This window comes from Canis aureus, chromosome X, assembly GCF_053574225.1.
Source record: "Canis aureus isolate CA01 chromosome X, VMU_Caureus_v.1.0, whole genome shotgun sequence".
Taxonomy (NCBI): domain Eukaryota; kingdom Metazoa; phylum Chordata; class Mammalia; order Carnivora; family Canidae; genus Canis; species Canis aureus.
The window spans coordinates 35,726,928-35,752,419 of NC_135649.1; the positions used below are offsets into that span (position 1 = coordinate 35,726,928).

The 25,492-nt window shown below is 39.6% G+C and overlaps 1 pseudogene; it reads left to right on the forward strand.

Annotated features, from left to right (window-relative positions):
• The first annotated feature begins 20,269 nt into the window (after positions 1 to 20,269).
• Positions 20,270 to 20,608, forward strand: LOC144308492 (ubiquitin-like protein FUBI pseudogene; annotated as a pseudogene).
• Positions 20,609 to 25,492: the final 4,884 nt, after the last annotated feature.

Here is a 25,492-nt window from a genome sequence, read left to right on the forward strand (position 1 = left end):
TAGATCCTTTAGACCCTCACCTAGATTTTACTTCCTCTGGGAAGCTTTCTTGACACTAAATTATTTTCTTTTTGTGATCCTATAGTTCTCTTCCATCTTTACTTGTCTGTTTCTACCATAAGTCTTAAGTCTTGGGGTGCCTGGCCCAGTAGGTTGAACATCCAACTCTTGATTTCAACTTGGGTTATGATCTCAGGGTCCTGGGATCAAGCCTCACATCAGGCTCTGCTCTCAGTAGGGAGTCTACTTGAGGATATCTCTTCTCTTCCTTTGCCCCTCCCCCTACTCACACTCTCTCACTAAAATAAATAAAATCTTTTATTTTAAAAAATTTCTTTATTAGAGAGAGAGAGAGAGAGAGAGAGTGAGCATGAGCAGGGGTAGGGGCAGAGGGAGAGAGAGAGACTCCTAAGCAGGCTCCACAATCAGAACAGAGCCCAACATGGGGCTTGATCTCATGACTCTGAGATCATGACTGGAGCCGAAATTAAGAGTCAGATGCTCAAACAACTGAGCCACCCAGGCTCCCCAAGACTTAAGCCTTATAAGGGCATGAACTATATCTTAACCATCTCTTGTCTCTATTTCCTAGCACAATGCCTTGCCCAAAGTCATTGTTCAATGAATAGTTTTCGAATGAGTCAGGAATTAATGTTTGAGGAGGAGAAGTATGCCTGGCCTAGGGCAGGCTTAGGGTAACTGTTTTATTTGGTGTCCTGGGTCATTCTTAACTAAGAGGCCACAAGGCTATCGAACATGACTTAGGGAGCCAGGTTATTTCTCAACTATACCCAGAAAGAGTTAGCTTCAGTGTAATTTACACACACTTAGAGTTACTGGTATTAAAACTAGGTTTAAATAGAGCTTCAGAGTCGAATAGCCACTGCAGTATACACTGCGGCATAATCAATAGTAAAACAAAGACATTAGGAAAATAAGATCGATGAAACTCTACAGGAGAAAGGAATCTTGGTGCTATGGAGATGAAACAGTAGTCACAGCTGTTGACTCTAGGGGACAACAGAACAAGAAGGGGATAAAAAGAGCAATAAAAGGCCATTGAAAGCACACCTGTTACAGTAGGAGACAGGCCTTGGACGTATCCGGTTACATGCCTGGGACAATTTGCCTCTTATTTATTTTAAACTCTGAGAAATCTAGGGATAAATTTGGATGAGATGGGGCATTGTTCTAACATTTCCTATTGGCAATATCCTTTCTGTATTACTGGACAAAGAAATATATTTATATATGTATATATATAGTTTTATATATATAAACACAAAGCAAAAGCAAGTTATCTTTTAAAATATATGTATGAAATGTAAATAATGTAAGAAAAAAGAAAATTGAGTTGTTCACTATCCAATTCAAATGCAATCTCACTGTTATCCTTTTGCGATGTCCTGTCTCGCCATTAAATATAATATCGAGAAACCTTATTGTCCAGATGTTACTAAAACAATTCTTTCATCTTTAGCCTCACAGATGGCTTAGGATCCGCAGGACTCTAGTTTGATAACTTAAGTACCATATTTTAAAGATCCCTGAAAATAAGTGGATAGCTTAATAAAAGAGATAATGTGTACAGACGACCATAGATATTTAGAATAAAATAGAAACATTCAGTCAAAAATCTGGATTTATGTCTACATGATGACAATAAAATTTCTATTTTTCATGCAACATTTTAACTGTAGCCATGTGGACACTGCAAAAACATCCTTTTTCAGTTATTCATTTCTCTGTATAGAAGAGATTATTGCCATACCGAAAAAAGCAACGAGGTTTGATTATGTTAATTCATACCAAGGTAGGCAGGCCTAACAGAAAGGACTTTCTATAGGACTTCTATATTTTTCTGTTTGGTGTGTTTGCTACTAGGTAAACCACAGAATTCCTGAACTGCTATAATCCATAGTTTATATACTATCGGTTCTAGTGGCATTCCTTCTTTCATTCATTCATTTGAAAATTAAACTATTAATTTATAGTATAGAAGAATATTCCAAATAGAAGAGCATATGCACGGAATCTAAGCTAGTAAGGAACTTGGCATGTTGGAGGATGTAAAAGAAGGCCAGGCTAGTTCAAGGATAGTGAGTAAGGGCGAAAATTTGGATTTTACCCTAAGAGCCATAGGAAATCATTGAAAGGTTTTCATGTTCAAGAATGAATCCATCTGATTTACATATTTAAAAGATCATTAAAGGGGCACCTGAGTGACTCAGTTAAGCATCTGACTCCTGGTTTCAGCTCAGGTCATGATCTCAGGGTCTTGAGATTGAGCCCTCGTTGGGCACATGGGGCTCCACACTCAGCGGAGTGTCTGCTTCTCTCCCTCACCCTCTGCCCAGCCATCCTGTTGGTACTCTCTTGTGCACATGCGCATGCAGGCACTCGTTTTTTTTTTTTTTTCTCTCTCTCTCTCAAATAAATTTATTTTAAAAAAGTCACTAGATATATTAGATATTTTTGGTGCCTGTCGATACCTGGGGTAGGCAACTTTTAAGTTCAGTATGAAAATGTAGGATGGTGTCACTGAAATTCTGGGAATGAGTGAAATTATCTAAGGAGAAAGGGCCATTCTCTGAGGCACTCCAACAGTTAAAGTTCAATCAAAACAGAAGAATCAACAATATAAATATAATGAAAGCACCAACAAAGATATTGGAGGAATGACTAGATAAAAGGAAGAAAACTGAAAGAGGGTTGAAATGAAGGGATGAGTGTTCCTTTTTTTTTCTCAGAGTTTTATTTATTTAAGTAATTTCTACACCAAATGTGGAGCTCAAACTCATGACCCTGAGATCAAGAGTTATGTGCTCTTCTGACTGAGCCACCCAGGCAGCCCAGGAAGACTGTTTCAAGGAGACTATGATCCTCTAAGATGAAGACCAAAGGGTGCCACATATAAGATTTTCTCTAGTCAGCAACCCCTCATGCTCTTACACTTGTAGCTGAACTATAGAGTGTAAATAAACTGGCAAGGTGGCTCTGCTACATCCACAGAACTGGGGCAACGTGGAGAAAGATTATTCTCTTCTCGAATCTAATAAAGGTTATGGAGAAATGCCCTGGGTATTTTCCACAGGCATATGACAAACTATTTTCCTTTCTTAGACAGGAGAATTAGGCTTCCTATTTATGATTTATTAGCGCCCACATGTGCCAAACACACTGAGACTCAACAAAAAGAATTAGATTCTCTTTTAAAGGAGAGAGAAATATAACTTCAGGAGGGAAATATCCACAGGGACACAGATATTATGTCTATATTTTCAAGCAAGCACAGGAGAAGATCAAAGGGTAGAAAAAATGGAAAAATGGTTCTTGAGCTAAAACTAAAGTTTGTGGATTTCTGGGAATATGAAACTCAATGAAGAGTATAAGCTGTATACAAGTTTAAGTTCATTTAGGATCAGATATCAAAGATGATCTTGCTTACTTCAAATGAGTTAACTGGATGTTGGCTGAATAGAGCTTAAGCTAAAAAGGAACTTTCTAGAAATGTTGTGACTAAGATTCTGACAGATGCGAATAACAGGAAGAAGCACCCCGTGGTAATACAGAAGGAAAAAAAAAATGGAAAAGGGGCCAAATAGATACAAACTGCTGATTAATGTACTCTGACATCCCAGCTATGAATTCAAATAGTAGAGATACCATTTCAGAAAAACAAATCTCTTTTAACAAATAAAAAATTACACACTGTTGAACTTCTAAGCCTATGCTATCAATAAAATCTTTTTGCAGGAGAATGAGGGTGGGGGGGGGAAGGGGAGGAAGGGAGAGAGAAAGAGAGAGAGGGATTCTGAGAAATTGACTCTGTGTCTGCTTGATAGTTACTGGATGGAATCACAAAGAAAACATTGGCAAGAGATCAGGCCTCCTGGAATCCATTAAACACAAAGAAGGAGAAAAGCATCTAAATGTTGGTTGCAGATCAGCATGCTATATCCAAAGATTTGAGTAGAACTGTTTAAGAGCAAGCAGATCCAGCAATAAAATTTCATAATCAGCATTCATAAAAATAGCAAGAACAGAAGTTTGCTAGGTTAGAGAGCAACTGTTGCTACTACATATGTTGGATTTCATATGTCAGTCTTAACCAGAAACAAAGATCTTGGTGGGACATTTATGCTTTACTTCTGTTCTTGCCTTTCAGCTTCTGCAAGTTTCTGCCATACTTCCACTAGTCACTAGTCACAATGCCACAGTTTGTGAGGGTGTGCTCAGAAAAAGACTGGAGGCAGCCCGGGTGGCTCAGGGGTTTAGCGCCGCCTTCAGCCCAGGGCCTGATACTGGGGACCCTGGATCGAGTCCCACCTCATGCTCCCTGCATGGAGCCTGCTTCTCCCTCTGTCTGTGTCTCTGCCTCTCTCTGTGTGTGTGTCTCTCATGAATAAATAAATAAAAATCTTTTAAAAAAATTTTTTTTATTTATTTATGACAGTCACACAGAGAGAGAGAGAGAGAGAGAGGCAGAGACACAGGCAGAGGGAGAAGCAGGCTCCATGCACCGGGAGCCTGATGTGGGATTCGATCCCAGGTCTCCAGGATCACGCCCTGGGCCAAAGGCAGGCGCCAAACCGCTGCGCCACTCAGGGATCCCAATAAATAAAAATCTTAAAAAAATAAAAGACTGATCTTCTGACCCACAGACCTAGAAGAGAAATGAGGGCTAACCTAAGCTGGGGGATGGGCACTGCCACGGTTGGAGCCCACCCCACACCGCCTCTCGCTGGATACATTCAACAGACAAGAGCTGTGTGGGGCACCTGGGTGGCTCAGTGGTGGAGCATCTGCCTTGGGCTCAGGATGTGATCCCGGGGTGCTGGGATCGAGTCCTGCATCGGGCTCCCAGTGGGAAGTCTGCTTCTCCCTCAGCCTGTGTCTTTGCCTCTCTCTCTGTGTCTCTCATGAATAAGTAAATAAAATCTTTAAAAAGAGAGCTGTATGGTAGAATAACTTGACTTGACAGTGTAGCCTTGCTTTAAGGAGAAGCATCAGAGAGAAATTAGAGATCAGATAGGCAAGATGCCAGGGATTGAAAAGTCAGCTAACACAGGCTAGAACTGGTTGGTACTGGAGGCTTGAACAGACTAGAATAATCATCTGACCTTTTAGAGGATGAGAACTACTCATTACTCATAAGACAATAACTTTCTGAAAAAAATTTAAAAATTGTTCATTATCTAAAACTTTTAAAAATAAAAAATACACACATCACCACCAGAGATGCCACAACTGGCTCCTTGGGGGTATATCCCATAAAATATTTTTCAAAAAAAAATTTTCAATGCATATGCAGTTGATATATGTACACATACACACACACATATATGTTTGCAGTTACTGCATTTTAGTCACTTCTAATTTTTCACTTATGATATTTTTATGAACTTTCCATTATAATATTTACCCACTGTACTATTTTTATTTCTGTGTAATATTATCTTACAAGAGCATATCACAATTTATTTTACTAATCTATTGTTGAGTATGTATGGTATTTCTAGTTTTTTCCTACCATAAAGAATATTGCAGTGAATATCACTGAACACATCATTTCTTTAAGGATCCCTTTCTAATATCAAACAAAAAATGAAACAACTGGGTATCTACTTGAGAAAGATTGATACTGTTTCTCTACCTCACACTGGGTACTAAAATTAACTCTAAATGGATCAAAGGCCTAAATATAGGAGCTAAAATTATACAGCTTTTAGAATGAAACATAAGGGTAAAACTTCATGGCCTTGGACTTGGCAGATTTCTTAGATATGATACCAGATGCATAATCAACAAAAGAAAAAATAAATAAAATGGACTTCATCATTAAAAACTGTTCTGCAGGGATCCCTGGGTGGCGCAGCGGTTTGGCGCCTGCCTTTGGCCCAGGGCGCGATCCTGGAGACCCAGGATCGAATCCCATGTCAGGCTCCCAGTGCTTGGAGCCTGCTTCTCCCTCTGCCTATGTCTCTGCCTCTCTCTCTCCCTGTGTGACTATCATAAATAAATAAAAATTAAAAAAAATACCTTAAAAAAAAACTGTTCTGCAACAAAGAGCAGTATCAAGAGAGTGAAAAGGCAATCCACGGAATGGAAGGAAATAGTTGCAAAAATCATATACCTGATTAGAGGAGGATCCAGAATATATAAAGACCTCCTATAATTCAACAACAAAAAGAACAACCCAATTAAAATACGGGCATAAGACTTGAACATACATTTCTCCAAAGAGCATATGTAAATGCTCAACAAGCACACAAAGAGACACTCAACATCACTAATCATTAAGGAAATGAAAATCAAAACACATTAAGACACCACTTTGCTCCCATTAGATTGGCTAATATAAAGAAAAGCCCAGAAAACAGTAAGTGTTAACAAGGATGTGGAGAGATGTGGAGTAATTGAGACACTTGGTACATTACTGTGGGGATGTAAAATGGCACAGCTACTATGAAAACCAGTTTGGAAGTTTCTCAATAAATTCAACATAGAATTCCCATATAACCCAGGAATTCTACTTCTAGATAAATCCCCAAAAGAATTGAGAGCAGGTGTTCAAACAAAAACATGTATACCCAAGTTTGCAGCAGCACTATTCACAATTGGCAAAACATGGACACAACACAAAGATTCATCAGTGGATGAATGGATATACAAAATTAGTATATCCATTGTAGGGGCCAAGCACAGGTCGCCCCCAAATGTGCCATGATGGCATTTTGATTATTATGAATTAAAGCTACTTAAAAAATAGTCTGTGCAAGGAGGACACTCAGAGCTTCCTCTGTCCTCCTGAAGAAAGGAAATACATCTCGTGTGAAAGGTGCCCTCCCTGTACCAGGAGGTAAAGAGACATCCTTATTACCAGAGATGAGGAATTTAGAGCCAAGAAGGCTGTATAAAACACATCCTGTTACTTTTTACTAATTTACTAGTCCAGCTCAAATTCTGTTTAGAATTCTTTACTTGAAAAAGAGTAAGAACTGCCTGCCTTAGTTATTTCTTTAGGCCTTAGTCATTTCTCATCATTGGGCCTTGGTACGCAAGTAGCGAAACTTTTTTTTTCTCCTGTTAATCTCATGTAAATTCAATTCTTAATCCACCTAGAGGAAACTTGGACAATTTCTTGGAAATTTCCAACCTAGGAAAATTTCTTCCTCCCTTCATCATGCAATGGACTGTTACTCAGCCATGAAAAGGAAGAATTACGATGCATGCTGCCACATGGGTAGATCTTGAAAACATGCTAAGTGAATGAAGCCAGACAAAAAAGGACATATATTGTATAATTCCACTGAAATGGGATATCTGGAAAAAGCACATCCATAGAGATAGAACGCAGATTGGTGGTTGCTAGGTGTTGTGGGGAGAAGTATTGTGGAATGACCGCTTAGTGGGTGAGGGGTTTCTTTCTGGGGTGATGAAAAAGTTCTGGAACTTGATGGTGGATGATGGCACTACATTGTGCATGTACTTTAATGCCACTGAAGTGTACATTTTTAAATGGTTTAAAAGGTAAATTTTATGTTGTGTTTGTTTTATAATAAAACTTAAATAAAAAGGGACACCTGGGTGGCTCAGTGGTTGAGCATTGCCTTTGGCTCAGGTTGTGATCCTGGGGTACCAGGATCGAGTCCTGCATCAGGCTCCTGCAGGGAGCCTGCTTCTCCCTCTGCCCGTGTCTCTGCCCCTTTCTCTCTGTCTCTCATGAACAAATAAATAAAATATTTTTAAAATACTTAAATAAAAATATATTTATAAGCTTACATAATGGTATTACTTTCAATGTCCATTATTGGAGACATTATATAACAGAACACTGCTAGAACTTTAGTAATATATTACGAGTTAACAGTCTGTTAAACACCATATATGGGCATGTTTGAAAAAAAATACTAGATGTGTATGCAAGGTACATGTATATGACCTAATACCAGGCTTGTTTCATGCAAGGATCTGAGGACTCCTTGCCATAATTCTGCTGGCTCCTGGAGACTTAGAGCCCATAAGCTATGACATCTTCAGCAAGAGAATGAGTCCACAAAATTCCAAAAGGCAGCGTATTAGTTTTCTCTGGTTATTGTGACAAATTACCACAAACTGGGTAGCTTGAAGCAACAAGAATTTATTATCTCACAGTTCTGGATGGCAGAAGTACAAAATCAAGGAGTTTACAGAGTTGCTCTCTTAAGATTCCCAGGGAGGATCCGGCCCTTGCCCCTTCTAGCTTCTGGTGGCTCTAGAAGCTCATTGGTTTATGACCCCATCACTCCAATCTCTGTCTCTTCTGCCTTACTATGTTTGTGTTTCTTCTTCTTCTGCTCCCAAACTCTGTCTGCCTCTATCTTTTTTTTTCTTTTCTTTTCTGTCTGCCTCCATCTTATCAAGATAAGTGTGACTGCCTTTAGGGACCAGCCAAATAATACTGGATAACTCCTCCTCTCAAGATCCTTCATTTAATGGAATCTTTTGCTTTATAATATTGCTATCCACTCATGTGCCATATAAGGTAATATTCATAGGTTTTGGGGATTAGGATGAGGACACATCTTTTGGGGAGCCCATTATTCAGCACCCTGCAGTCTTCCCTTTGCTGCTCTCCCTCACAAATTCACATCCATTACAGAGAGTAAGGACTGAACCCTCAGGGGAATATCTATAGTCATGAATGGGAAGAGAAAGATAAGCCACCAAAGAGGGGAAAGAAGGAGCAGTGGGAAAGGGAGGAAGTGTTTCAAGGCAGAATAGTTCCATTTAATGGTCCCATTTGATCATGCTTATGACCAAATAAATGGAATTATACAATATAGTCTTTGTGAGTGGCTTCTTTCATTTAGCGTATTGCCAAGGTCAATCCATGTTGCAGCATAGCATGCATCAATACTTCATTTCTTTTCATGGCCAAATAATATTTCATTGGAATAGATACCAATTTTACTTACCTGTTCATCAGTAGGTGATGGATATTTGGGTTGTTTTTACTATTGGCTATTGTGAACAATGCTGCAATGAGCATTTGTGGCCATGGTTTTTAGTGGATGTATTTCTAGTTCTTGTGAATATATCTATAGGAGTGGGACTGCTGTGTTATATTGAATCTATGTTTAACTTTATGAGGGAATGTCAAGCTTTTCCAACATGGCTGCACCATTTTGACTTCTCATCACCAATCTATGAAGGATCCAGTTTTATCACATCCTCACCAGCACCTGTTATTATATCTTTTTAACTATAGCCATTTTAGCGTATGTGACACTGAAATATTGAGCGAAGAATATAGAAAATCCCCATATACACACTTTGACACACATACACCATTCCTTCTATTATCAAAATCTTGAATTCGTGAGGTGCATTTGTTACAATTAATGGATCAATATTGATACTTCACTATTAATTAAAGTCCGTAGTTTACATAAAGATTCACTCTTTGTGTTCAGTTCTATGGGTTTTGACAAATGCATGATAACATATATGTACCATTACAGTATCACACAGAATAGTTTCACTACCTTAAATCTTACCTGTGTTTTACCTATTCATCTTTCCCACCCCCTGAACATTTATCTTTTTTAAAAAACATTTATTTATTTATTTATTTATTTGAGAGAGACAAAGAGCATGAAGAGGGGGAGGGGCACGGGGAGAGGGAGACAGAGACTCAGTCTCTGGGCCCAGCACAGAGCCCGATGAAGGGCTTGATCTCACAATCCTGAGATCAGGACCTGTGCCAAAACCAAGAGTTGTTCACTTGAATTGACTGCACTATCCAGGCGCCCCAACCACTCATCTTTTTACTGTTCATTGACCCCTGGATTCAGCTGCTCTCACAGTTTCTTAATAGAAGTCTCCTACTCTTAGTCCCAGTCCAGTAATTCTCAGCACCTTCTTTGATAGCTGGCTCCTCTTCCTTTATTTTCTGTTTCATAGTAAGATACCCCCTTCCAAAGCAGGTGCCCCAGCTAGAAATTATCCTAGCTTCATTTTTCTCATTCTAACTTCCAGTCGATTATCAAAGACCTTGTTATTTTCACTTTGAAATGTTTCTTCAATTCTTCTCTCCAACCTCACTGTCATCCTACTTTGTTTTTTTAAATAAATTTTTAAAAATTACAGATTAGTTTCAGGTGTACAACCTAGTGATTCAACTCTATACCTATGCTATGCTCACCACAAGTGTAGCCATACAACACTATTACAATATACCATTGACTATATTCCCTATGCTGTGCCTTCTAGCCCCATGACTAATTCATTCTATAAGTGGAAGCCTCTATTTCCTGCTCCCCTTCACTCATTTTACCCATACCCCCCCACCCTGGCAACTATCAGTTGGTCTTCTGTACTTATGGTCTGATTCTGCTTTTTGTTTGTTTATTCATTTGTTTTGTTTAGATTCCACATATGAGTGAGATCATATGGTATTTGTCTTTCTCAGTCTTATTTCATTTAGCATAATAGCCTCTAAGTCCATCATCATCCTATTTTAAATAACCTTTCTCTCTCCCGAGTTACAGTAACTATTTTCTTGCTGTTTTTCCTGTCTCCTGTCTTGCCATTTTCAATGCAGCCTAACTTTTCTAGTGAGAGAGTTTTCTGTAATGCTGACCATATTACTTCCATGCTCAAAACCCTTGCCCCCCAGCCATTATTTACAGGAGAATGTCTTTTTCTTTTTAAATATTAAGAGAGAGAGAGCTGGGGAAGGAGTAGAGGGAGAGAGAGAGACCCTTAAGCAGACTCTGCTGAGCAGGGAACCTGACTCAGGGCTTGATCCCAGGAGGCTGAGATCATGACCTGAGCAGAAGTCAGACGCTTAACCCACTGAGCCACCCAGGTGACCCTACAGTAGAAAATCTTTAAGCTGGAACACAGGGCTTCCTTGATCTGGCTCCCTCTTACTTCTCCAGCTTCATACCTCATCACTCCCTGACTCAAATTTCATTATCCAGCAACCATGAATGCTATGTAGTTCCTTGGAATGCACCATGCCATTATTCACTTCCATTCCTTTGCTCATAGCCTTCTCTGCCTAAAATACCCCTTCTCCTTCTATACTGTTTTCCTACATATTCTTTTTTTTTAAGATTTTATTTATTTATTCATAGAGACACACACAGAGAGAGAGGCAGAGACACAGGCAGAGGGAGGAGCAGGCTCCATGCAGAGAGCCCGACGTGGGACTCGATCCAGGGTCTCCAGGATCACTCCCTGGACTGCAGGTGGCCCTAAACCGCTGCGCCACCAGGGTTGCCCCCTACATATTCTTTGGGCCTCAGTTCAGGCATTACCTCCTGAAAGATTTATTTGACCCCACTCAACCTAGATTTTCCCTCCTTGTTGTTCTTTTATAGCATCCTGTATTTTGTCTTTGCTCTTAACACATTGTATTATTATGGTCTATTTATATGACCATATCTCCCAACCCCAATTCCAGCTAGAGTGTGAACTCAAGTGCAGGGGTTGTATCTTATTCATTGCTGTATCCACAGCACCTAGCTTTAATGAGTTTATTAGTCTCATCAGCTGAGAAAAGGCCTTTGGCCCCCTATCTCCCTACTCTCCACTGCAATGATTTTGGACCTTTTGCCCAGAATCTAAGATTCTTGAGGATTGTTACCATTCACCCAGAGACAATAGATAAGGTGTCAGGCACTGAAGGAATCTAGTAGTGTGGGGCCAAAACTGAGTCATACAAAACAAGCTGGCTGTGCTCACCATTTATGTAGCACAAGAGAGAGGGAGATTATTGCTTTTTAAAAAAGGTTATATATTTATTTATTTGAGAGAGAGAACACAGAGGGAGAGAAAGAAGCAGACTCCCTGCTGAGCAGAGGGCCTGATGCGGGGCTTGATCTCAGGACCCAGACATCATGACCTGAGCCAAAGGCAGATGCTTCACCGACTGAGCCACCCAGGTGCCCTAAGATTATTGCTTATTATTCATACATCTACCAATCAAATACCTCTTCTTCTACCATCAAACCTACACTTGGAGACATTCTCATGGGTTCCTACCTAATTATTCTTTTTCCTTCAAATAGCTTTTAATGGGCTTCTAAAGCTCTGAATTCAAAGACAAATCCAAGATGGTATGATTTCTCTACTCACTGTACAATGCAATCCTCTCAGACCCTCTCTATTGTCTGTAAGTTTTTCAATGGCTCCACCAACCAAGAACTCACAATTAAGAGTAGGAAATCTTCATATTCAAGTGGGTACTGGGATACGTTCCCAGATATTTCTAACTTTATCAGTGTATTCCTGGTCCCACCCAGTTGTCAATCTGGACTATGTTCACTCCAGTGAAAACAGACCAAAGACTTAGGAGTCTGATGACTGATTACATCCCTATCAAAGGTTCATGCTGTTCATCCCTCACTGCCTATTCTTCTCCCTGTTCCTTCTACTTGGAATCTCATTCTGTTATTTCCTTTATCTTACTTCCAATTTTTTTATTTGTTGTTTTAAAATTAACATTGCCCTTCCTAGAATCTCAGATAAGTATGCCAAATTTCAGAACAGAGGGCTGTCTGTTGGGGGTCTTTAGGTCAGAAATCATGTATCCAACAAAATGTATTGAACACCTTCTATGTGCTGGGCTCTGTTCTACATCCTGCAGATATAACAATGAACAAATCAGGCAAAATTTCTGCCTCATAAAGTTACATTATAGTTGGGGGTGGGTGAGTAGGCATTAAACAACACAAATAAGTAAAATGTATGTTAGAGCGTGATAAAGAAAAAAATAATTCAGCAAAAGTGTGGTTGAAAGGGTGACTATCCTATTTAGATAGGGTAGTCAGAGGACAGTCAAAGAAAGTCACATTGAAAAACTTGAAAGAAGTGAGGGAGTGAGTCATGTGGATGCCTGTGGGAAGAATATTACAAGTAAAGAGAACAAGGGGAGAGGCTCTGGGGTAGGAAAATGACTGGAGGGTTTTAGAAATAAGAGACCAGGGTAGATGACCTGAGAGCAAGGGATGAGTGCCTGGAGATGAATTCAGAGAGAAAACAGAATCAGATCCGGTAGGGCCCTATAGGTCATCATAACAACTTTGGATTTTACTCTGAGAAATTTGGTGTTTGAGAAAATGAGTTATGTGATCTGACTTATGTTTAACAGAATCACGTGGGCTGCTGTGTTGAAAGTAGGCTCTGTGGGGTGGTGAGCAAAAGTGGAGGCAGGGAGACCAGGTAGGAGGTTATTGTAGTAATCCAGACCAAATAATATAATAGTTTACATTAAGACAATGGCAGTGGAAGTGGTTGCATTCTAGATATGTTTTGAAAGTATTGTTGGTAGGGCTTGTAGATAGATAAGATGTGGGTAGTGGAAAAAAGGGAGGAATAAGGATAGCAGATTTTTTTTAGCTTGGACAACTGGAATGATGGAGTTGCTTTTTACTAAGATAAGGAAAAAATGTGGGAAGAACAGGTTCGAGGGGAAATATTAGGAATTTGATTTTGTGTCTGTGAAGGGCATGTTGCCTCTTAGACATCCAAGTACAGAGGGTAGGTAAACAGTTGGGTATGTGAGTCTGGAGTTCAGAAGAGACTTCTGATTATATATATTTGGAAGTCATCAGCATACAGATAGTATTTAAAGAATGAGTGAGATTACTAAAGAGTGCTCTGGGGTTCAACAGATAACGAAGAGACTAGGACCAAGGATTGAGCCCTAGGCATTCTAGAAGTTGAGTTAATAAGAGGACACAGTAAAGGAAAAAATGAGTAGCCAATGAAACAGAGGAGTGTGGGGTCCTGAGAGCCATTCAGGAGTGAGTGATCAACTATAGCAATTACTACTTATAAGGCCAATAAGGTTGAAACTGAGATTTTAACATCGAATCAGTTAATGTCAAGGCCATCGATGATTTTGAAAAGAATAGTTTTTGTGGAATGATGGTGGACTGACTGCGGTGGTTTCTCTCTCTCTCTCTCTCTCTCTCTCTCTCTGCAGTGGCTTCTCAAAAGAGAATAGGACTATGGGCAGTTTTATTTTTTGCTACAGAATAGAGAATGAGGGGAGGGGTTGCTAGAGGCAGATGTGGAATAAAGAATTTTTTTCAGATGAGAGAAAGAATAGATTTAAAAATAATGATGGCAATGATTCAGTAGAAAGTAGAAAATGGAAGGTGTAGGAGAGAGACGGCTGAATGGCTGCAGTGATGTCCTGGAGTAAGTGAATGGGGGTGGGGTCTAGTGGAAGAGTTGTCATTAGATAGGAACTTCAGCGCAGTTCCAAAGCATGTAGCTGCATCAATGTGATGGTGGCGATTGTGGGTCTACTTTTCTATTTTCCATTTTCTCTTTGGTGAGAATAATGATGGCAGGAAGAAATGTTGACAGTCTGAGGAGAGTACAAATGGGAAATATTCATGAGAGGCAGAGAACGAACGCACTAGGAAATGTAATCTGATTCTGGAACAGCATTGAGGATCTATTTGAGGTGGGTGGTTGTGGGTTTTTTTTTTCTCCATCTACATTCAGCAGCAGGGGTGCAAGGGTGGAAGAGGCAGAAAGTTAGATTTAACGGAAACGGGCTTTTCCAAGTGTGTAAGACGAAGCAAGGGGTAAGCTAGTTCAGCTTGAATGTGAGGAGGTGATTATAATGACTGGTCCCTGTAATGGGGAATTTGGGAAGTGGGACCATAAGGCAGTTGATTGATGGAGTGTAAAGGTTGAAAAGGTTCTCCTGACTTGGGGTACACAACACATTTGCTAGAGCATGATATACTTACTGCCCAAGACCCACGTTGTTAATAAGTTATACCATTTCAGACAAATGGATGAAATCCCACACTGACTACTTTGACTCTAACAACACTTATTTGAAAACATAAGTTCTGGCATGTGTGTTTTTTAAAAAAAATCCAAAAAATTAAAAAAAAATCCAGTCACATCACTAAAGTAATGTACATGTCTCACCTCATTTATATATTGCCTTTCCTCTGAAGGGCTTTAGCTTCTGAACAAGAACCTATCAAACACTAACCATGCCTCAGAGGCTCTAGCTCCTAGAATAATCCAGGTTTGAGTAAAAGCAGATGAAAGGCTGGAGATTGGAGGAGAGGGGATGAAGAGAAAGGTGGAATAGAAAGGAAGCAACACCCCTTGAGGATAAACATAACATTGGTAAATCAAACTAGTAAATAAATAATACATTAAAAAGAACTAAGAGGATAGGGGCACCTGGGTGGCTCAGTCGGTTAAGTGTCTAATTCTTGATTCTGGCTCAAGTCATGATCTCAGGGTCCTGGAATCGAGCCTTGTGTCCAGCTCCATACTCAGTGGGGAGTCTACGTGAGTTAGTCTCCTTCTGCCCCTCCCCTTGCTCACTCTTTTTCTAAAATAAATAAATAAATAAATAAATAAATAAATAAATAAATAAATTTTTAAAAAGAACTAAAAGGATGAATAAGAAAAATAAAGGGGGTGGTACAGAGAAAAGTATAAGGCAAATACGGTAAAAAAAAAAAAAAACAACACGACAATATTACTGAGATTCTCCAGTGATACTTCTGATTATTATTATTATTAGTAGTAGTAGTAGTAGTACCATTATCATCTCCATTTTACAGATGAAGAAATAGAGGAATGAAGAAGTTAAATCACTTACCTGAGCCCCACAACTTGTCTCCCTGTTTTGTTTTTTTTTTAAGACTTTATTTTTTTAAAGTCATCTCTACACCCAACGTTGGGCTTGAACTCACAACCCTGAGATCAAGAATCACATGATCTACTGATGGAACCAGCCATGCACCCTATGTCTCCTTGATTTCTTTTTTTATTTTTTATTTTATTGTTTTTAAATATTTTATTTATTTATGAGAGAGAGAGAGCATGAGGGGTGAGGAGCAGAGGGCAAAGCATACTCTCTGATGAGCAGGGAACTCGATGCCAGGCTCTATCCTGGGACCCCAGCATCACAACCCGAGGGAAGGCAGACACTTAACCAACTGAGCCACCCAGGCACCCCTAAAGCACTTTAGATGAAAGCTAACTTCAGAAATCTATACAAAACTAATGTTGTTCTATATGTAGCAAGTCTACCCTCTACAGATTTTGGCCAAAATTTTGCTTCTTCCTTACAGAAAGGGAATTGGGTCTTGAAGATGTAGGAGACAAATCAAGTATAAAGACTTTCATTCTTTTATTTTTGTAGGGTAAAGGATTCTAAGCTCTAGAGATTAAATGGAATTTGTCTGTCCCTGGTCAGATTGCTGCAAATCAGGTCATCTCGATCCAAGTCTCAACCACGGGAATCATAGCATAAATGTATTTTGTCTGAGACAAGTGCAAAACAAAAGAAAAGATGATTTTAAAAAGGCATCCAAATTTATCACTTCAGTCTTATGTGGCATGTCTGCATATTTTGATCTCAGATAGGAGTCTGGGGAGGCCCTTGCCTGGCATTTGTTGACTGTATTTGACAATACAAAGTGGGGCATGATGTACAGCCCAGTGATTGTTTCTGTTACAGACCATGCAAGGAAAAGCGCTAGAACATTTAAATCAGGCAATAAACTATTCACTAATATGTTAGAGAGGTCAAAGCAAGCTTCTTCAAAGCAATGTACTTGAAAAATAAAGACCTCAAAGTTCCTAAATAACTTTAGGAATGACAAAACAAGCCCCTATGTTATCTACAACTTATCAGTAACAAATATTAACATGGTCACTTAGAGTTCCAAAAATATTGAAAGAGAAGATCACTTTATCTTCTTATCATTCTTTGGATAAATGCTCAAGGGTCTGTTTTGTTACCACATCAGGGTACTCAATATTCAAAATAACCATGAAAGTACTGTAGAAAAGGGGCTCATACACAGAATGCCATCAGGATGGGGGTATGAATCTTCCTTTGACTTCCTTAAACATAAGGAATATAAAGACTTCATATAAATGAAGAAAAATTAAAAACTGGAATATTTTTTTTTCTTTTAAGAAAGGAAGGGGAATGGGGAAGGGGAGAGAGGAAGAGAGAGAACTCTCAAGCAGGCTCCATGCCCAATGTGGAGCCCCATGTGGGGCTCAATCTCATGATCCTGAGATCCTGGCCCGAATTGAAATAAAAAGTTAGACACTTGGGGATCCCTGGATGGCTCAGCAGTTTAGCGCCTGCCTTCGGCCCAGGTTGTGATCCTGGAGTCCTGGGATCGAGTCCCACATCGGGCTCCCTGCCTGTGTCTGCCTCTCTCTCTGTGTGTGTCTCTCATGAACAAATAAATAAAATCTTAAAAAAAAAAAAGTTAGACACTTAATTGACTGAACTGCTCAGGTGCCCCTAAAAGCTGGAATCCTTATGTCTTAGTTCAGGCTTCCATAACAAAACACCATAGACTTGGTTAAACAACAGGAATTTATTTCTCACAGTTCTGGAAGTCCAACATCAAGGTACTGACAAGATAGGTTTTGTTTTGAGTCTACTTCTCTTGGTAGGCCAATGGTCACTTTCTCACTCTGCACTCACAGGACTTCTTTGTGTTAGAGTGGGTGTGGGAAGGTAGAGCAAGTCGTCTGGTGTCTCCTCTAATAATGCACTAATCCCATCAGACCAGGCCCCTACCCTTGTGACCTCATCGAACCTTAATTATCTCCCAAGGGCCCCTTCTCCAAATACCATTACAGTGGAGGTTAGGGCTTCATTATATATAAATTTTGAGAGGCCACAAACATTTGGTCTGTTATACTTTACAAACATAGGACTGGCTTTTAAAAACATTTGTAGTTTGTTTGTTTGTTTGTTTGTATTTATTTATTTATTTATTTATTTATTAAGATTTTATTCTTATGTACCCTCTATACCCAATGTGGGTCTCTAACTCACAACCTCAAGATCAAAGTTGCATGCTCCACTGAGTTGGCCAGGCACCTGATCATTTGCAGTTTTTAATCAAACACTTTTAATTGTGGAAAAAAAGACATAACCTGAAATTTATTATCTAATCATTTTAAGTGCATAGCTAATAGTATTGTGTGCTCATATTGTTATCCAATCATGACTGGCTTTTAAAACCAGTGCTCATGAAACTATTTATTTTCCCCTGGTACTAGGTGTGTAAATCAGATGCAGTGTCATAGGGGAAGTAGTAGAGCCGTAGTTCTGTCTTCATTGTTTGCTCAGTTAAGCTTTCTATTAATTCAGTGTATTAGTTAGAATTCCCCAGAGAAACAGAACCAAGAGGAGATATCTATCTGTCTCTATCTTTCTGTCTGTCTATTCAACTAGTGGGAGAGATTAGCTCACATGATTATGGAGGCTGAGAAGTCCCATGATCTGCCTCTGCACACTGGACATTCAGGAAAGCCATTGGCATAGGTCAGTCCAAGACTGAAGGCTTGAGAACCAGGGCTGCTAACAGTTTAATTCCTAGTCTGAGGGTAGAAGACCCATACCTTAGTTCATGCAGTCAGGCAGAGAAGGGGCAAACTCTCCTTTCCTCTGCTTTTTGTTCTATTCAGGCCTTCAACAGATTGAATGATTGGGGAGGGCAATCTATTTTACTCAGTCTACCAATTCAAATGCTAATCTCATCCAGAAATACCCTCACAGACACACCCAGAAACAACGTTTAACCAGATATGTGGGCACCCCATGATCCTATCAGGTTGACATATAAAATTAATAATCACATTTGGTTATTAGAGATAAAGAAAGTAAGACATTTGTCCCTTGGTGGTTGATAGCTGGCATTGTATCTCATTGGTCAGTGTCCATGCTGTACAAGTTGTTAAATATTTTGAGTATCACTACTGATTATACATATTCTGTATTAAGTAAAATGTTTTTTTTTCACTGAAGCAGAAAAGTTAACCAAATTTTATAGAAGTAGAAGGGTTTAAAAATAATTAACTAGAACTGATAAATGAATTCAGTAAGATCATAGAATATAAAATCAATATACAGAAATCCATTGCATTTCTATACACTAATAATGAAGCAGCAGAGAGAAAAATTAAGAAAACAATCCCATTTAAAATGGTATCAAAAATCAATAAAATACCTTGGAATAAATTTAACCAAGGAGGTGGAAGACTTGTACTTTGAAAACTATAAAACCCTGATGAAAGAAATTGAAGATGACACAAACAAATGGAAAGATATTACCATGCTCATGGATTGGAAGAACAAATATTGTTAAAATGTCCATATTACTCAAATCAATCTAAAGATTTAGGCAATCCTTATCAAAATGCCAACAGCATTTTTCACAGAACTAGAACAAATTATCCTAAAATTTTCATGAAACCCCAGAAGACCCCCAACAGCCAAAGCAATCTTGAAAAAGAAGAAAAAATGGGAGATTCTCACAATCCCAGATTTCAAGATGTACTACAAAGCTGTAGTAATCAAAACAGGTGTGCTACTGGCACAGAAATAGACACACATATCAATAGAACAGAATAGAAAGCCCAGGAATAAACCTCCTATTATATAGTCAATTAATCTGCCACAAAGGTGGCAAGAATATGCAATGGGAAAAAGGCTCTTCAATAAATGGTGCTGGGAAAACTGGACAACCACATGCAAAAGAATGAAACTGGACCAAAATGGATTAAAGACATAAATGTGGGACCTGAAACCATAAAAATCTTAGAAGAGAGCCCAGGCAGTAATCTCTCTGACATCGGCCATAGCAACATATTTCTAGATAGATCTCCCAAGGCAAGGGAAACAAAAGCAAAAATAAACACCAGGACTACCTCAAAATAGATTTCTGTACAGCAAGGAAACAATCAGCAAAACTAAAAGGTAACCTACCGAATGGGAGAAGATATTTGCAAATGACATATCTGGTAAAGGGTTAGTATCCAAAATGTATAAAGAACTTCTAGGGCAGCCCCGGTGGCTCAGCGGTTTAGCGCCGCCTTTGGCCCATGGCCTGATCCTGGAGTCCCGGGATCCAGTCCCACGTCAGGCTCCCTGCATGGGGCCTGCTTCTCCCTCTGCCTGTGTTTCTGCCTCTCTCTCTCTCTCTCTCTCTCATGAATAAATAAATAAAATATATTAAAAAAAAGAACCAACAAAACTGAAAAAAAGTAAAAAAAAAGAGAACTTCTAGAATTCAACACCAAACCCACAAATAATCCATTTAAAAATGCACAGAAAACATGAACAGACATTTCTGTAACAAAGACATCCAGATGGCCAACAGACACATGCAAAGATGCTCAACATCCCTCCTCATCAGGAAAATGCATATCAAAGCCACTATGAGGTGGTAGCAGCTGCTCAGTGTCTGATATGCAGCTCTTTGTCCACACCTAGGAGCTACACACCCTCAAGGTGACTGGCCAGGAGATGGTGGCCCAAATGAAGGCTCATGTAGCCTCCCTGGAGGGCATCGCTCCAGAAGATCAAGTAGTGCTCCTGGCAGGCATACCCCTAGAGGATGAGGCTACCCTGGGTCAGTGTGGAGTGGAGGCTCCACATGGGAAAGTCCGAGGGCAGGCTCCCAAGGTGGCCAAACAGGAGAAACAGAAAAAGAAGACAGGCTGAGCCAAGCGGTGGATTCAGTACCACTGGCACTTTGTCACTGTTGTGCCCACCTTTGGCAAGAAAGACCTCAATACCAACTCTTAAATCCATTATAAGCCTGGCTTTCCTCAGTAAAGCCACTTAGTCCAGTCAAAAAAAACCAAACCACACACACACACACACACACACACACACACACACACACATAATGAGGTACCCTCACAGTTGTCATAATGGCTAAAATAAAAAACACGATAAACAACATGTGTTGGCGAGGATGTGGGGAAAAAAGAACACTTGTGCACTGTTGATGGGAATGCAAACTGGTATAGCCTCTATGGGAAACAGTATGCAGATTCCTCAGAAAATTAAGAATTACCCCATGATCCAGTAATTCCACTAGTGGGTATTTACCCAACGAATACAAAACACTAATTCAGAAATACATACGCACCCCTATATTTACTGCAGCATTATTTATAATAGTTAAGATATGGAAGCAGCCCAAGTGTCTGTCCATTGATAGGTGAATGGATAATGAAGATGTGGTATATATATGCAATAGAATATTCCTCAGCCACAAGAAAGAGTGAAATCTTGCCATTTGCAACATGAATGGAAAGAGAGTATAATAATAAGTGAAATAAATCAGAGAAAGACAAATATCCTATGATTTCCCTTATAAGTGGAATTTAAGAAAGAATGAACAGAGAGAAAAAAAAAGACAAAGACAAAGACCAAAACCAGACTCAACTACACAGAACAAAAACTGGTGGTTACCAGACGGGAGCCAGGGGGATGGGTGAAACAGGTGAAAGGGATTAAGAGTAAACTTACCATAATGAGCACTGAGTCATGTATAGAATTGTTGAATCACAACGTTGTATACTTGAAACCTATGTAACGTTGTATGTTAACTATACTGAATTTAAAGTAAAAAAAATAATAAATAAATAAAAACAATTAGCTATGGTTCTCATTAACACTTCAATATTCTTTTCTGATTTTGATGTAACTCCAATTTAAAAGAACTTACTAACCTTCAATATTGAATGTTAGAGTTTGAGCAAAATTTAAAAATTTTTTCTACGGAGAGGAAATTCACATAAAATTAGCCATTTGAGAATGAACAATTAAGTGGTTTACAATACTGTATACCCATTGATGCTATCCATCTCCAAAACTTTTCCATCAGCCCAAAGGAAATCCCATCCCCATTAAATGGTCACTCCCAAATTCCCATCCCCCCCACACCGCAACTATTAATCTGGTTTCTGTTTGTACAGATTTGCCTATTCTAGACATTTCATAGAAGTGGAATCCTACAACATGTGATCTTTTTGTGTCTGGTTCTTTCACTAAACACTGTTATCAAGTTCATCCATGTTGTAGCAGGTATCTATTGGTATTTTATTACTTTTGTGTGGCCGAATCATATTCCACGGCATGTGTACACCATACTTTGTTTATTCATTCATCTATTGATGAATATTTGTGCTGTTTCTACCGTTTTGGCTGTTGAGTTAGACTTCTAACAGCTCCATCAAGCAGCAAAACCCCTATCTCTCTCCCTTCCACATGATGAGCTTAGCTCCCCTAGAACAAGGATTATGACTGTTTTAAGTATTTTGTGACACTTGGCTCTGTTCCCCAGAACTGTTTAGTCTTTTTTTTATCTGCAAGCCGAAGGACAAATCTGTCTCATTCCCCCAAGCCTCCGCAACAGAAAAATTAATCCGTCCCCACAGCATAAACTGCTCCATCCCTTCCTCTGCCTCCCTACTGACCAGTCCTTCCCTGAAAAGGGCACCTTTCAAACCTCCATTTTTGCTTTTCTGATATTTTCCATCTGTAATTTGCCATGCATGCATTTGGTCCTGTGCAAGCAATCTGGCACGTGCAAGAGTATTTTTTTTCTGATCTAGACTCTCTCCTAAAAATAGTTTGATATTATATAACTCAGCTACTCCTTAGCATCATTTTAACAACACATTTGTACAGAATTAATATGAACCACATTTCAGCTATCCCCTCCTCCTGCCCCCATCCCTACTCAAATCATGGCTGACCAGCCTTACATCCAGCTTTTGGCCTCGTGTCAAAAGAGTACATTTTAGTTAAGTAAACAAGTTCCTGCAGATGTTATTTTTCTGACGTAACAGGATGCCTCAATCCAGGTAAGCTGCTCATTTCTTCTTAAGAAGCATCATGAAGATTGAGTATATGGTAAGAGATATAGGTTAGTAGGATCAGATTGCCCCAGGGTGCCCCTCAAATCACACCGTGTCAGCAGTTGGCTTCTCTGGACCTCAGACGGCCTATTCAGGTAGCCAGCATAAGAGCCATATCCTTGACAATTCTATTCAAGGCAAACTTATTTCTGTATATTCTTCAGCCCTGTATTGCGCTAAAGAAATATTGTCATTAGGTGGGCCCTCAACTCTATGGTTAACTAATATTCGACAAAGCAGGAAAGACTATCCACTGGAAAAAGGACAGTCTCTTCAATAAATGGTGCTGGGAAAATTGGACAGCCACATGCAAAAGAATGACACTAGACCATTCTCTTACACCATACACAGATAAACTCAAAATGGATGAAGGATCTGAATGTGAGACAAGCATCCATCAAAATCGTAGAGGAGAACACAGGCAGCACCCTTTTTGAACTTAGCCACAGCAACTTCTTGCAAGACACATCCATGAAGGCAAGGGAAACAAAAGCAAAAATGAATTATTGGGACTTAAGATAAAAAACTTCTGCACAGAAAAAGAAACAGTCAACAAAACTAAAAGACAACCTACAGAATGGGAGAAGATATTTGCAAATGACCTATCAGATAAAGGGCTAGTATCCAAGACCTTATAAAGAACTTATTAAACTCAACAGCAAAGAAACAAACAATCCAATCATGGAATGGGCACAAGACATGGACAGAAATTTCACAGAGGAAGACATAGATATGGCCAACAAGCACATGAGAAAATGCTCTGCCTCATTTGCCCTCAGGGAAATACAAATGAAAACCACAATGAGATACCACCTCACACCAGTGAGAATGGGGAAAATTAACAAGCCAGGAAGCAACAAATGTTGGAGAGGATGTGGAGAAAGGGGAACCCTCCTGCACTGTTGGTGGGAATGTGAACTGGTGCAGCCACTCTGAAAAACTGTGTGGAGGTTCCTCAAAGAGTTAAAAATAGACCTGCCCTACGACCCAGCAATTGCACTGCTGAGGATTTACCCCAAAGATACAGATGCAGTGAAAAACTGAGACACCTGCACCCCAATGTTTCTAGCAGCAATGTCCACAATAGCCAAACTGTGGAAGGAGCCTCGGTGTCCATCAACAGATGAATGGATACAGAAGATGTGGTTTATGTATACAATGGAATATTACTCAGCCATTTGAAATGACAAATACCCACTATTTGCTTCAACGTGGATGGAACTGGAGGGTATTATGCTGAGTGAAGTAAGTCAATCGGAGGACAATCATTAAATGCTTTCACTCATATGGGGAATATAAAAAATAGTGAAAGAGATTACAGGAGAAAGGAGAGAAAATGAGTGGGAAAAATCAGAGAGGGTGACAAAACATGAGAGACTCTTAACTCTGGGAAATGAACAAGGGGTAGTGGAAGGGGAGGTGGGCGGGGAGATGGGGTGACTGGGTGACAGGCACTGAGGGGGGCACTTGATGGGATGAACACTGGGTGTTATACTATATGTTGGCAAATCGAACTCCAATAAAAAATATACATATTAAAAATATATTGTCATTAAGATTTTAAAACCAGAGGAGACAGTGTGAATATCTCCTTACACAGTAATGGTTTACCTAATAGATGGTCTAAACACATGCCTGCAAACCTGGAGCACAAAATTTTGGGAGTGGTGCTGGGAGAATTTAGTCTTTGTTATTTTTTTTTTTTAATTTTTTTTAATTTATTTATGATAGTCACAGAGAGAGAGGCAGAGACACAGGCAGAGGGAGAAGCAGGCTCCATGCACTGGGAACCCGATGTGGGATTCGATCCCGGGTCTCCGGGATCGTGCCTTGGGCCAAAGGCAGGCGCCAAACCGCTGCGCCACCCAGGGATCCCATAGTCTTTGTTATTTAATACAAAACATCAAGATGGTCATTGAGGGGAAAAATAGAATGTCTCAGAGTGCCGTATACTAAATTGATAGTACATTGTTACTTTATTTTTAGAGTTATCATATGCAAAGGGTTGCAGAAGGGGAGGTGGGCGGGGGGGGTTGGAGTAACTGGGTGTCGGGGACCGAGGGGGGCACTTGATGGGATGAGCACTGGGTATTATACTATATGTTGGCAAATTGAACTTCAATGAAAACAAAAAACAAAACAAAAAATAAAGTTATCATACAGTAAAACTGACACTTTGGTGTACTACATGTTTTAGCAATGAAATTTCCAATCAGATATTTAGACTCATTTACTTATTTTCTTTTCCTCTTTGATGTGAGGTTGTACCTGAGGGAATGAATGGACTTGTAGTCTACTGTATATAAGTTTCCTATGGGGATCCCTGGGTGGCGCAACGGTTTGGCGCCTGCCTTTGGCCCAGGGCGCGATCCTGGAGACCCGGGATCGAATCCCACATCAGGCTCCCGGTGCATGGAGCCTGCTTCTCCCTCTGCCTGTGTCTCTGCCTCTCTCTCCCTCTCTCTGTGTGACTATCATAAATAAATAAAAATTAAAAAAAAAAAAAGTTTCCTATGTTAGATTCATGGGGAAAAAACCTATAGTACAAGAGAGGGGACAGTAGGAGCAAATGTATTAAAGCAGAAAAACACAGGGAATGGTAAATAAAGGGGAGTAGACCAATTTGATCAGAGTAGAATATGGGATGCCCAAAGAGAGTAATGTAAGATAATTCAGGAAACATTTGTTCACTTGGGTACACAGTAGAGCTAGTAATGGTGTCACTATCAATACTTGGCTGAGCTATTGAGCTTTACAG